General features: G+C 47.8%; 1 long non-coding RNA gene across 8 annotated transcripts; it reads left to right on the top strand.

Moving 5' to 3' along the window:
• The first annotated feature begins 4696 nt into the window (after positions 1-4696).
• On the top strand, positions 4697-9208 carry LOC109746774 (uncharacterized). Of its 8 annotated transcripts, XR_012189556.1 has the most exons (8): positions 4818-5438; positions 5535-5621; positions 5724-6144; positions 6236-6460; positions 7212-7384; positions 7463-7518; positions 8547-8685; positions 8770-9206. It is a non-coding gene; the product is annotated as an uncharacterized lncRNA (long non-coding RNA). The 8 variants fall into 8 exon arrangements; XR_005762047.3 differs by lacking the exons at positions 8547-8685; positions 8770-9206 and adding an exon at positions 4697-4802 and having other exon boundaries at positions 4899-5438; positions 7463-8086; XR_012189554.1 differs by having other exon boundaries at positions 4819-5438; positions 8547-9208.
• Positions 9209-13723: the final 4515 nt, after the last annotated feature.

Here is a 13723-nt window from a genome sequence, read left to right as displayed (position 1 = left end):
CCACCGGGGAAACGATCGGGGCGACGATCTACATCAACAATCTTGCTACCGTCACCACCAACTTTCTCCCCCTCTATGCAGCGGTGTAACACCTCTTCCCCCCGCTGTAATCTCTACTTAAACATGGTGCTCAACTCCATATATTATTTCTCAATGATCTATGGTTATCCTATGATGTTTGGGTAGATCCATTTTGTCCTGTGGGTTAATTTGATCTTGGTTGGTATGATTGTATATTTTATTTATAGTGTTGTCCTATGGTGCCCTCCGTTCTCGCGCAAACGTGAGGGGCCCCTCGTTGTAGGGTGTTGCAATATGTTCATGGTTCCCTTATGGTGGGTTGCGAGAGTGACAGAAACTTAAACCCGAGTAGGTGGGTTATGGCGTATGGGAGTAAAGCGGACTTGATTCTTAATGCTATGGTTGGGTTTCACAACCTTAATGATCTTTAGTAGTTGCGGATGCTTGCTAGGGGTCCAATCATAAGTGCATATGATCCAAGTAGAGAAAGTATGTTAGCCCATGCCTCTCCCTCATATAAAATTACAAGAATGATTGCCAGTAGTTGTTATCAATTGCGTAGGGACAAATAATTTTCTTTTTGACACAAACCCTTTTACTAAACACCTAACTTTTATTATCTTGCAAAGTACTTCTAGTTTTATTCTTGCAAAGTAGTTCTAGCATCATTCTTACAAAATAGTTTCATACTTGTTTTCGGTAAAGCGAACGTCAAGTGTGCGTAGAGTTGTATCGGTGGTCGATAGAACTTGAGGGAATATTTGTTCTACCTTTAGCTCCTCGTTGGGTTCGACACTTGTATTTATCGAAAAAGGCTACAAACGATCCCCTATACTTATGGGTTATCAGTCACAACTTATCAAGTTACAAAATTTCCCAAATCATCAGATTTTATGTGTACCGCATGTGCCATAGGGGAAATAAGTTGTAAGGCACTCTCACCTTAAAATTCTAAGCAAGTCACCTTTTGTTCTTTGAACGCATTCAAAAGATATATCTGGATTGCTTAACCATTATCTGGGGTAATTTAGATACTTCATGGTACTCATATACACATTCTTAAAATGTTTTTAAGTGTGTCTCTTACCACACACAACCATGCATGATCTTACTAAATAAATTGCTCAACTTATCAAAGTAAGAGCAAATTCTCCTGAAAACATGATCTATAAACCCATTCGAATGAACAATATCGTTGAACTCATTCAATGAGCATTTTTTGCATAAATACTTTATGTACATACCCAAAATGGTTTAGCTACATTTCTTATCAAAGATAGTCAAATTAATTACATGACCACTTTTAAAGAATTGTAAATTTACCAGCCTCTTGCTGGAGACATACGGCCTTACACATCGTAAGTATGATCTAAGTCATACCAACTGCATATCATGCTACTTTCCCCTTGTAGTTACTACGTGGAAATAAACAAAGTATTTCCCATATGCGTTAATTCAGTAACATACTGATATCACCACTCCAGCGTACATCAATGGGCCGTCACAAAAAATTGGGGATCTATGTGAGGAATAAAAAAATTATCCGTCAATCAAAATTATTCGTAGCCCATATGCTGATTGCATCAGCAATAAGGATATTTTATGGCATTAGGGGGAGATAAGTACCACAAAGAATGCCGAGAAATAAACTAAAAATGTTATTGACATTCAATCCTTATATCCACGTGCTCAAAGAATCTGAACTAGAAGTTTAGATAATCATATATTTGCAACACATTGCAAATCTGCCACAAACATTTACTGATGACAAGGTGTCACTATATATTCCTGTAGTAAAGTGTCAGGAAGAGTGGAGGTACATAACAAACCACTCTTCTCCCCAAATGAGAGCAAGAGGGGGAGAAAGTCTGACCACACGAGATATAACTTCTCATATGCTTCCGCCGAAATAGAGGATATTACATCCTCAACCAGTAAATGTAATTCAACATCAAGTTGACAGACACCTCATAGGATGCTCATCATCTGAAACCCGGCATAATTGTGCACAAAAGTTTTGATGCATGGACATCGAAACACCTTGACTTTCTTGTTGTAGGAAATCACAAGGAGTTAAAAGAAATAGATACATTTCCACAAATTTCATCAATTCCACCAGAATCATATAACATAAAAGACTACATTTGTCGACATATATTTCTTCTTAAATTACTAAACACTTTGGGCCCTGAACCAAAATCCATGGTAGAGTGCCTCTTGCACTCATATTGGTTCACATAAAAGGAAGCAAGTAATGAAGAATAGCACTCGCTCTGCAAACGAGTGGTATTTACCACAGTAATACCTACTCCTCATAAGTATCTTCCACATGGAATACTAAAAACTTCTCATTCATAGACAAAGTCAATGAGGTGGTGAGAAAGAGAGGCTTGTAGCAAAAGGGTTCCCGCAGAGACCCGACATCGATTACGATGTAACATACCCTCTTGGTATGAGTGGAATTATGTTTCGATATTAAATATCATTGGCAATAAAAATAATAATAATATCCATGCAGTTGATGGATGAAGTGGCTACATACTCATATGAGTCGCTCATTTTGGATATCTCTATTGAAGTCCCTGAAGGGCTAAAACTTCTGAATCCAAACGCAGATTGCAACAAGTTTTGTGTAAAATTTCATAAGTCACTCTATGACTTGAAATAGTCAGAAGTCATATGGTACTACCGACTAAATGAGTTCCTTCTTCAAAAGGATTACTCAAAGAATGATGATTGCTTATGTGTTAATAAGGGAATCCCAAATTTGATTTCCTTATATCACTTAGTGTATATCAATGACTTCATCATCAATGTCTATACAAGAACTAAATATACACAAAATCATCTCAAGGCGGGAAATTTGGATTAAACCAAATTTAGCTTAAGTTTATAACTTGAGCATTCTCTCAAGAATACATATCAGTCTACATATATCCAAAACATATATGAGAAGTTCAATGTGGATATATCACACCAACAAAACGTATATGGTCGATATGAGGAATATTAAGTTATATCTCAAGTTCACAATAAATCTTGGACAATTCCATCAGGAAAATCAAGATTTGACCATGATATGATATATGATATTGGCTCTTTACTTGATCCCAACAAAGCCATATCAATGACTGAATTTGATGGAATAGCCTTCTTATGGAAGTCATCTAAATAGAATTTAATGGCTACTCCACTTAATTATCATTCTGACATAATTGCTTTATATAAAGGCATTGAAAATATGTTTGGCTTAGCAGAATGATTAACCACACTCAATACCATGTGGTTCAGATTCATCAGAATAATGTAACTTAATTTATCAAGATGCTACCACTTGTGTTACTCAATACATACATGTTATATGAAGAGCGATATCACAAAGCACATTGCTCGAGATCACTTATCCTCATGAAATATAAAAAGTGAGGAAACAATTTGCAAAAAAATACTGGAAAATCCAACGGATTATTCCTAATGTCATGATCATGTCAATGTAATTGATATGAGACATCCTCCAGATTTGCAAAGTTCAGGGGGAGTAATCTCCCAAAGTATAACCCATTAACAATCATTAGATTGCATATATTGTAGGACATGACTTTCTCAGAATAGACTTTCCGTATATGGACATGGAGTAATTGAGCGCGAGCTCAAATGAGCTCGTTATCCACGGCGTTGATGAGTGTCTCCGGATCTGTGCCAATATTTTATACAAGCGTCGCCGGTCTCCAAGAAAATGAGCACTGTTGCGAAATACGTACGGGGAACAGTGGGCGGAGTTGACGCACGATTGGAACGGCAGTTCCCCGCCAGCGAGGTGTTCCATGGTTCAGAATCCTAGCCGTCGTCTGATCCGTGGATCAGGAATATCACTGTACGGTGGGGTTCTCCGCCCTCGAATTGAATGCAGGTTCCAGCGTCTTCTCATCCAAAAAGCGAGTGGCGTTGTGGAGACGGCGACTGTGAGTGTAGAGGCCGGGAGCGGGGGCGACGATCCACCATGGAATTCTTTAGGGATGGCAATGGGTAGGGTATGGGTGGGTACAACCTCCTCTTGCCCAAACCCATACCCATAGAAACTTTCTATACCCACCCATTTCAATACCCATGGGCACAAATTGACACCCATGCCCATACCCATCGGGTATCCTATACCCAATGGGTATCCAATGGGTACAACATATATAGCATTTAAATTTTAAAGAAGTACATACATGAGTGTAAAATTCAAGTGATGATGGGCAATCAATCTAGTACCGACACGACGTCCTCTGGTGTGTGGCCAATTCCAGCCGGCAAGGGATTACGATAAGTGGTTGGTGGAAGCTGACATAGTGGAAGGCGACGACGGGAACTGGGGTTTGCTAGTTCGAGAGTTGGAAGAGAGTGTGTTGGTGATGAGTCAAGATTTCATCATTTCGAGGAGTCACATAGGACATAGGAGGAGTGTGAGCTGGTTGTTGGGAGCCTATTAGCTATGGTTGGTTTAGGGAATAAGGAATTAAGAGTTGGGCAATAGGAGTTGGATGTAGACCCCACATATCATAGGAGTTATTTTCATTTATTAATATTTTCTGGGTACCCATTGGGTTACCCATGGGCGCAATCTCATACCCATGCCCTACCCATATATTTTGCGGGTATGGATACCCCTTACCCATGGGTACAAAATCTTGTCAAGTCTTGCCCATGCCCACTATTTTCGGGTAGGGTACGCGCGGATACCCATACCCATGGGCGAAATTGCCATCCCTAGAATTCCTGATGCAGCCCATCGGCAGGTATGTTGATCCTTCCTTGTCCGGCGAGATATTCGGCATTTTTTGGAGCGGTGGCGTAGCTGAGTAAGTGCGTTTTGGTTTTCCCCCGTGATTTAGATCTGTTGGAGGATGCTGGAGAGAATTTGGTGCCTGCCCCAGTAGTTGCGAATGGCGGCCTGCTGGTGGACCAGGCGATGGCGGAGCCGTCGGTGTTGGTGCAGGAAAAGGATGCTAAGATCAGAGATGCGGAGATCTTGTCGGGCAAAAGGCAGAACTCCCCTATGACGTCTGAACTATCGACTGGGAAGATGAATTCCCAAGCACCCGGATGGAATAAGAGGTCAGTACAGAAGCTTGATTGTGTGTAATTCATAGATTTTAGTGTACAACTGAAGAACGCAGACACCTATAGTGACCTGGGTTCAGAAAAGATAGTATGAATAGGATGCAGGAAGGCAAGCTAAAGAACAGGTGGAGAGAGATGCAGAGGTCGCAAGAAGTATCAACAGCATGCATAAAGGCAAGCTAAAGAGCAGGAGGAGAGAGATGCAGAGATCGCAAAGAAGTATCAGGGAGAAATTCAGCTGAAGGCATTGCAAGATGAACAGAGGGACAATCAAATAGCTAAGATGTACCAAGAATTATATGATCAGAATGGTGAGGGCTAGCAGGATGATTTTTTAGAACATATATTTTTTAACTCGTGTAGTTCTGTTGATGGAAGAAATTAAATGTTTGTGTGTGTTGTTACAGCCACAGATGAGCAGGTTGCAAGGGCTGCTGAAGTTGTAAATGTTGGGGGGCCAATTGATGATGTTAGTACGGAACCAAGCCAAGCATGTGAGGGCTAGCATCATAAATTTTGAACACATATTTGTATAATTTTGTATGTGTGATTATATGGAAGTAATTAAAAGTTCCTGTGTGTTCTTGCATTAACAGGTGAGCAGGTTCCAATCCCTACTCCAGTTGTAAATGTTGGAGGGGTAGTTCATAATGTTAGTAGCGAATCAATCCCAGGAGGTGCTGGCCAGCAAGTTATAAGGATGTGAGAATTTTTTTGTTCCGTGGCTCAGGAATTGTGCTTTCGGTCGAGGAATTCCAGAGAGGAATTGAATGCAGCCTAGTGGGATGGGTGCTTCTTCTCCAGCGAGCAGTAGGGGATCTTGCACATGGAGGTCATTAGAGAGGCATGGAAATTGTGCTTTCCGTTCGAGGTTTAAGGAGACGAAATGAATGCGGTTGCAGTGTCTCCACTCCATCTAGCTCCAAGGTCAGTTTGCACAAGAGGGTGCTCAAGAGACAGAAACGCAGCCGCAAACCTCCGCCCGCCGATGGAGTTCATGATGCAGGCAGTTCGAAGGTACAGAAAAATCTTGTTCAAAATCATTGAGTCTGCTAGTCGGGTTTTCGCTGGACCGAGATTTCTAAATTCTTATGGATTGGTGTCACAGATCAACTCTAATCAAGGAGGTGGGGGAGAACATGGTGGCAGCCTGAAGGGGTGGCGAATGGAATTGTTCGTACTGTGGTGGAGGTACAACTGTCCGTGAAGATGAGTGCAGAAGCACAGATCTATGCGGCGGACACATGTGCTATTGTGGGGAAGGAAACTTCGCCGCCAACATCCGAGTTCTTCACCGGCAAACTGAACCCCAGGCGCCTAGATAGAATAAAAGGCCAGTGAGCTCCCGAAATGATCCTTCCAGATTGGTGCACAGAATGGTTTACTAAAGTGGAGTGATTGAGTTGGATATAGAAGTACAAGTATAATATCTTAGATTTTGAGTTTCACTGATTTTTTTGTCAATAAGCCGTGCATTCCATTAGCTCTGAAACAAATTGCTTACTGTGAAATGGTTGCTAGATTTTGTGGTACAAATACCCATTGTTTTCATAATGCTGAAGGGGGTCATTCAGAAAATTGCGTGATATATTCAGAGTGCTGAAGTTGCAGTAAGCATTTTTCAATGAAGATTTATGTGTGAAGAAGATTTTAAGCAGTGCATTGTTTTGCTGGTTTCCTGTGTAATGTTGTTGCTAGTGTCCAAGAACCTTCTACATGTTTCATGAAATTTACAACATGAATGTGTGGAATTTGTAGTTAGTACTTTTTTTTAATAATTGGTTGATTGACATTGGAGTAAAAACACCCATTGATCTGAAGCGGAAAAGTGGGTCGTGTAGAGATTCCTTTAGTAGATTCAGATAACTGATTTCAAGCACAAATCATTGCTTAAACATTTGATGGTTAAGCAGTATGTGCGTAGACTATGTTTGAGCTGATTTTATTTCCTGGTTTTTGCGCAATGATGATGGTCGTCGTACTTCGAAGAACCATTTCCATGTTCTAGGAATTTTGCAGCATGAATGTAATTACTTTGATGAACTTAATTCAGTTATTTAATTTTAATACTTCAACTGCTGCAGGTTAAGGATTGGGGCAGCAGCCCCAAGCAGGGCACCTTGCCCCTCCAGATTGAGTGCTTTCGAGATGGCGGTGAGGGGATATGCAGATAACCCACTAGATAATGTTATTACACCGACGCTGGGAACGAGTTTTGACTCTTTAAGGGAGGCTTATGATTTCTACAACTTATAAGGTTAGGGGTTATAATTTGCAAAATCACGTGTACATGCATACAATCGTTTGAATTCTGAACTCGGAAGGCTCGCCGCAGGCATCACAAGCAATCTATTGAGCACATCGACCCTAAAAATCTGGACGGACGCGAAGGTATGACAGGGTTCAGACTTGCAATCCATGCCAGTAATATGAAAAAGAGATAGGTCCAGATTAGCAGTAGACAACAATGTACATTGCAAAATTGGCAGGAAATCAAGTTATGTGTTCTGTATCACTGAATGTAAGTATGTCTGACAGATTAGTTGTCCAGCATAAAAAAATAGCTAACTTGGGTGTTGGCAACGGATTATGGAGGCAGTTTGCTCTTAATTAGGAAAAATGAAAAGTAGTAGAATGACTTCTTCAGTGCAGGTAGCCTGTTGTAACAGGAAACACATTTTGTCAAAAGACATTACTGATTCCAGTGGGTACTCTGGGCATTGGAGACAAAATTTAGCATGATGTAGATGTCTTGTGATAAACCGCAAGGCCTTTTAAACATAGTATTTGTTAGCGCAGAGTATGATTTCGGTTAACCGGATTTTTTAAGTATCATGTAGATGGAATGGGAATAATCAGTTAGCCATTCGATAATGAGTTGGCTAATTAGTTGACTGCTATGAACTATGTATGTGTTTTGATATGAATTGACAAAATTTGAAGTGCACTCTTAATTAAAGGTGTGGAATGTATAAATTCAGTATTGCAACTACATGATATATCAATGCTTTTTCGGTCGAACATTGCACAATTAGAGTTGTGCAGCAAATGCATCCGAAAACAATAGTTCGCCCCTGCTAAAAGCAGAGCAAGGCGCTGGGTGTTGGAGGAGCAGCGTGAGAACGCAAGACAGGATGCCATGCTGAATCTAGGACTGTTGTCAGTACATTCGGCACCTCCTCCACTGTAAGATTGGCGTTGCCGCGCTGATTGAGATGATAAGCGGGGACCGCGTACTGATGGCCACCAAAATTGTGATTCAACTTAGCACGTTACGTCTTGTCTGACCTCATGGATCCATATCCTGCCTGGAAAAATTAAAAAGTGTGGTATTAATGTATTATACCAGCCTATGTCTAAAAATCGATGGAATCATTATGAACTGATGAAGATGTTACATTTTCCTGACGCACTTGTAGAAGAGGTGGTCTGGATTTGCACCACCGCGGGAGATCCAGGTGATGACGTGGTCGCTGCAATCAGGACAGGGAACGAGCGCCAGAATCTCCTCCGGGGCAGCTGGTAAGGAAGAAGCAGACATCCTCAACTAAAATCATGGTATGGATTTGGAATTTGGGATGAGGCACAGAGGAGCCAGGTCAAGTTGGGTTTAATCGGTGATGAAAGAGATGAATCGTGCAGGGGAAGGCTGCTATCTGTAACGATGGAATGCAGTCCAGAATCTCAGATGTCATGGCACTAGCCATGAAGGGCATCTGATCCGGCACACGAACGACTCACGGTGTCGTATTTATTACTGAGCAGATGTGGGCCATTGACCCTGGAAGAAAATAGTGATACTTAAAGAATATGTGCTCCTATACCGGCTGGGGTGGGAATCTCGTCGCGACTGGACGGAAAGGATTACGAGCACACATGAGCTCGAGCTCAGAATTGACTTTCCGTATATTGTACTCTTTTTTCCTTCATGAGTTTTTCCCTAATGGTTTCTCATAAAAGGTTTTTAAGAGACAATATAGATACAAGTGTTCACATATGTCATATCATTTTCTCCTTATATTTTTTCCATTGGGTTTTAAAGGAGTTTTCAATGGCATATATAATCGCATTCTTTTCCCTTATAAGTTTTCTCTCAAAGTTTCTCATAACGGTTTTTAATGAGGCAATATCTTCTCAAAGATCATATGTCATGCTTTCTATTTTCCCTATCGGGGTTTTTAAAGGAAGTACTCAAGACATATTTATTGTTCTGTAAACTCACTAATGAGTTTTATCCTTCTTCAAAGGTTTTTCTCATATGGGTTATCAAGAGACAATGATCATTATATGTTGCATCATTTTCTCCTTATTTTTCCCATTGGGTTTAAAGGAGTTTTAGCAACATATCAAATACAATTCTCCTCATATTTTTTCCCATAGGGTTTTTGTCGGGGGTGTCGTGCGACATATGCCAAAGGATGGCTTATCATGGAGGGGGCTAATAATACGTCGCCGGTGCCAGGAAACGGGATAAGGCGCAAACATGCCCGCCGGCGAATCTTACCCAGGTTCGGGGCTCTCCTAGGAGATAACACCCCTACTCCTGCTCTACGGGGTCTCCGCATGATCACTCAAGCAACAATGGTAGCTACAAGCTTGCTCCTTGAGCTGTTTCTCTAGAGGGGAAGAAGAACAAGGCTAGCCCTAACTTCCTCTCTCTCTATACGTGGGTGTGTGTGGTCTGGGATCTCAATGAGTCTGAACCCTTTGCATGGGTGCCCTGGGGGGTTTATATAGGCCTACCCCCCAGGGGTACAATGGTAATCCAGCCGGGTGTAGGACCCGGCTGTCAGTGGTCGCCAGCTTCTCCGCCGGCCGCTGGGGGCCGCCGCCTGGTGGGCCCTGCTGGCTGTCTCTTACTTAGCCGACAGGCCGTGCCCGCCGCTGGCGAGTCCTGCCGGCTGCTTAGTACTGTGGCAATGCCACTGATGATGTGTGCTTTGTCGGGGGGCATGGCTACAGTACCGCCGCCTGGCGGGCGATCACTGTAGCCACTCCCCATCTCTTCTGATTAATGGCACACGGACTTTGAGGGAGGGAGAGGGCCGCCTGCTGGGAGTCAACCTCCCCTCGCGCCGACTGGTCCGGGCTCGCCGCCTTCTGGCTTCTCGCTGACAGATAGGGCCCGCCGTCTAGTGGGCCGTACCGACAGCCCGTCGTGGGAGCATGGCCTTCTCTACCATGGGTGATGTCATGGGCTACGTGGCAACAGTACCGTGCCGGGCGGGGCATGTCCTCCCTGTACGCCGCACTGTGGCCACGCTCTGCCCTGGATTCGGGGGTGGCAAGCCGCACTGTAGCCACGCCCCGTCTCGTCGTCATAATGTGGTACAAATTTCAAGGGAGGAGGAACTGCCTGCTAGGAGCCGGCCTCTCTGGAGGATGCCTGCTAGGAGTCGGCCCGCTTGGCGATCGTCTGTTGCACTTTGCCGCCTTCTGGCAGCCGGTCGTACGGACCAGCCGGCCCCAAGAAAGTGGCCTTCGGTCTTTGATTCTTGAGGGGCGCAGCCGACCCCGATGTCTTGAAATACCAGGGGAGGCTGATGAGGCTACCCGTGGTCATTTACTCCAACAGTAGTCCCCGAAGCTGGTGGGGCACCGCGGCTGAAAGACGCGAGGGGTCTCAGCGGCTTCCTACTCCGAGTGGTTTATTGATCAATCTTGCTTTGTCCGTCTTCTGAAGCGCCGGCTGTCGGGAGTCGGACGTGACCAGGCAGGCCGCCTGGTGGTTTTTGAAACGTCTCGGCGGGAGCTGGGTGGCGCGTCAGCGTGGAGCCAGTTAGTTGCACGCCACGTGGCGCCAGACGGCCTGGCCGCCTGCCAACCCACGCGCGTGACGGGACGTCGCCGCAGGCCGGGGCCCACCACTACCGGGCCTCGACACGCGCGCGGATCCGTTGCGACCGAGGCGAACGGTTGGGATTCTGTGGCGCAATTACTTCGCGCCGTTACTGCACGGTAAATGCGGGGTCGTGGGCACAGTTAATCCCACGATCCCCACGCCCCGTCCCCTCGGCTTCGCAGCCAGGGGCTATAAGTAGGGGGAGGAGGGGAGCGGCACTAGCACGCGCGCCCTCCTCTCCCTTCGCTATTTTCTTCCTCTCTTTCCTCTTCGCTGCTGCCGCACTCCTGTGCTGTGCCGAAGTGCCGCCGCGGCCCGTCGTCATCGAGCCCGTTCTCCTCGTCGCGTCGCGCCCTCATCAAACTCGAGCTTCCATGGCGCGCGAGCGGGACGGTGACTGGGATGGCTCTAACGTCATCGAAGACCACATCACCTTCCTCCGCAACACTCGGCGGCTGCCCGGCGAGGGCTATGTCCAGGCGCGCATTCCGCCTGCGAAGGAGATCTCGCCGGCGTCGGAGCAAGGTGAGCGCGTCATCTTTCAGTCACACTTCCTCCGCGGTTTCGGCCTGCCGGCGAGCGGCTTCCTCCGATCCTTCCTCCAATTCTACCGACTCCAGCCGCACCACCACACACCGAACATGGTGGTGCTGCTGTCGGCCATCGCCACGCTCTGCGAAGGCTACCTTGGCGTTCTCCCCACTCTCGAGGTCTAGGAAGAATTCTTCTACACCAAACTCGGTGTCTCCGCCAAGAACGAGGCGGCTCAATGCGGCGCCTTCATCGCGGTGAGGCGCCCGAGTGCTGGGAATTGCTTCCCGGCCATCAGCTTGACCCAGTCGGTCAAGCTGTGGCAAAATCGTACTTCTACATCAAGAACGTCAACCCGGCGATCGACTTCATCAACCTGCCGGCTTATGAAGCTGGCCCGCCGGCTGAGCCCCGCACCAACTGGACCTTCAAGCCGAGGACGCTGTCGGCCGCCTCCGCCGCTGTCGTCGCCCGGCTCAAGGTGATGACGGAGTCGGAGGGCCTCAAAGCCTTAGACTTGCTGACCGCCTTCATGGAGCGCCGGGTTCTCCCCCTTCAAGGCCGGCCTCATCTGATCAGCCGGATAAGCGGGCATCGAGACCCGTGTCGGATGAGCACCAAGGAGATGCCGGCCATGGAGGTGGCCCGCCTGGTGAACGAGATTGCGAACTGCAAACTCTCGGAATCGGAGTGGCAGTTCGGCAAGCGGCCGTATTCCCGCGCACAACCGCCGCCTGCGGTAAGCTTCTTAACTCTTGGTCTTTTCTTTGTCTGTCGGGCTCTGCTTTGCCGACTAACCAATTGGTCGTGGTGCAGCTCCTCATGACCCAGCTGGTAGCCGACGCCCTGGAGCAGGGCCAGGAGTACCTGCCGGACCGAGCCGTGAGCAATGCGGACGACCCCGACTTGGGGGCGGCCGCCATGGAGGAAGACGACTGGCGGCGGCGATGGAGCAGGCGGCTCTGGGAGAGGAGGCGGCCTCGAGGACTGGCTAGACGATGACGGAGAGGAGCACGCGCTGCACCGCCCGCCGGTCACCAACAGGGCGGGGGCGAGCTCCTCGACAGCGCCGACTGCACCAGGCGGCGCACCAAAGCACCGATCCGGCTCGCAGCTGCAAGGCGGCCGGCCGAAGAAGCCCAAGAGCACGGCCGCAGCGACCAGGCGGGAGGAGGCTGCTGCGAAGGTGGCCCGGTTCCAGAGGGCCCCGAAGTAGCCGCCGACTGTGTCCGCGTAAGAGCTTGTCTTTCCTTGTGCTTTCCTTTGTCTTTTTTTGCAAACTCCCTCTCAGCTCTTCTTGTCTTGCTTGAACAGGGCCCCACTCTCCCTTGAGCGGTCGACCTCCGCTTCCATCATTGGGGGGGCGGAGGGTTTCACCAACACCCGCCGTGTGGACCCGCGCGCCGAGCTCCAGGCGACAACGGAGCGGAATGCGCGGGAGGCGCGTGAGGAGCTGGAGGAGGCGGAGCGGCAGAAGGCGGCGGCAGCCAAGGCGGCGCAGGAAGGGGCCGACGCTGCCGCCAAGGCCCAGGCCAACGCCGCGGCTAAAGAGCGGGCGGACGCGCTTGCCAGGGCGCGGGCGGAGAAAGCCACGTGCGACCAGACGCCGCAGCTTGTTGTCCTCCTGCGTTCCGTGCCACCGGCACCCGAGATCCCGGCGCCGACTGGAGGAGCTAGCAATGAGCAGCCGGTCATGGAGAGGGAAGGGGGCGACGCCACCACCTTGAGGACGGAGGTGCCTCAGCACGCGCCTACTGCCGAGGTCCAGCGTAGTCGGCCTATCGTGCTGCCAACGCCTCAAGTCGGCGGCGAGCTGGTGGTGGGGGCGACCCCCGTTGCCCGCACTCCGACGCGCCGGCGTGTGTCGAAGGCGACTTCGGCACCGCGGCCTCAGGAGATCGGAGCCTCAAGCTCGTCGGCCCCAGAGGCGGAGGCCACCAGTGCCGCTCCGCGAGAGTGGACGTCTGGAGGCGGGACGAGCGTCCTGAACAAGGTTGCGCACGAAGTCCAGTCTCTGCTTCAGGCCCAAGGCACCGCCCTCCAGAACTACACGAAGACGTTCCCGGCGTCACGAGCCACCGTTCGGGTATGTTCCTTGACCGCTTGTTTCTGATTCTTGTAGTTTTCTTGAATTCTTCTGTGGGGGCGCGCCAGCGCACCCACTGGGTGTAGCCCCCGAGTTCCGGGCCGGCTACTGAGCAGGCGACTCGGAACTTAAAGGTA

Source organism: Aegilops tauschii, chromosome 7, assembly GCF_002575655.3.
Source record: "Aegilops tauschii subsp. strangulata cultivar AL8/78 chromosome 7, Aet v6.0, whole genome shotgun sequence".
NCBI classification, from domain to species: Eukaryota; Viridiplantae; Streptophyta; class Magnoliopsida; order Poales; family Poaceae; genus Aegilops; species Aegilops tauschii.
Note: the sequence above shows the minus strand (reverse complement) of the source record. Positions and strands in the feature narration are given on the sequence as shown.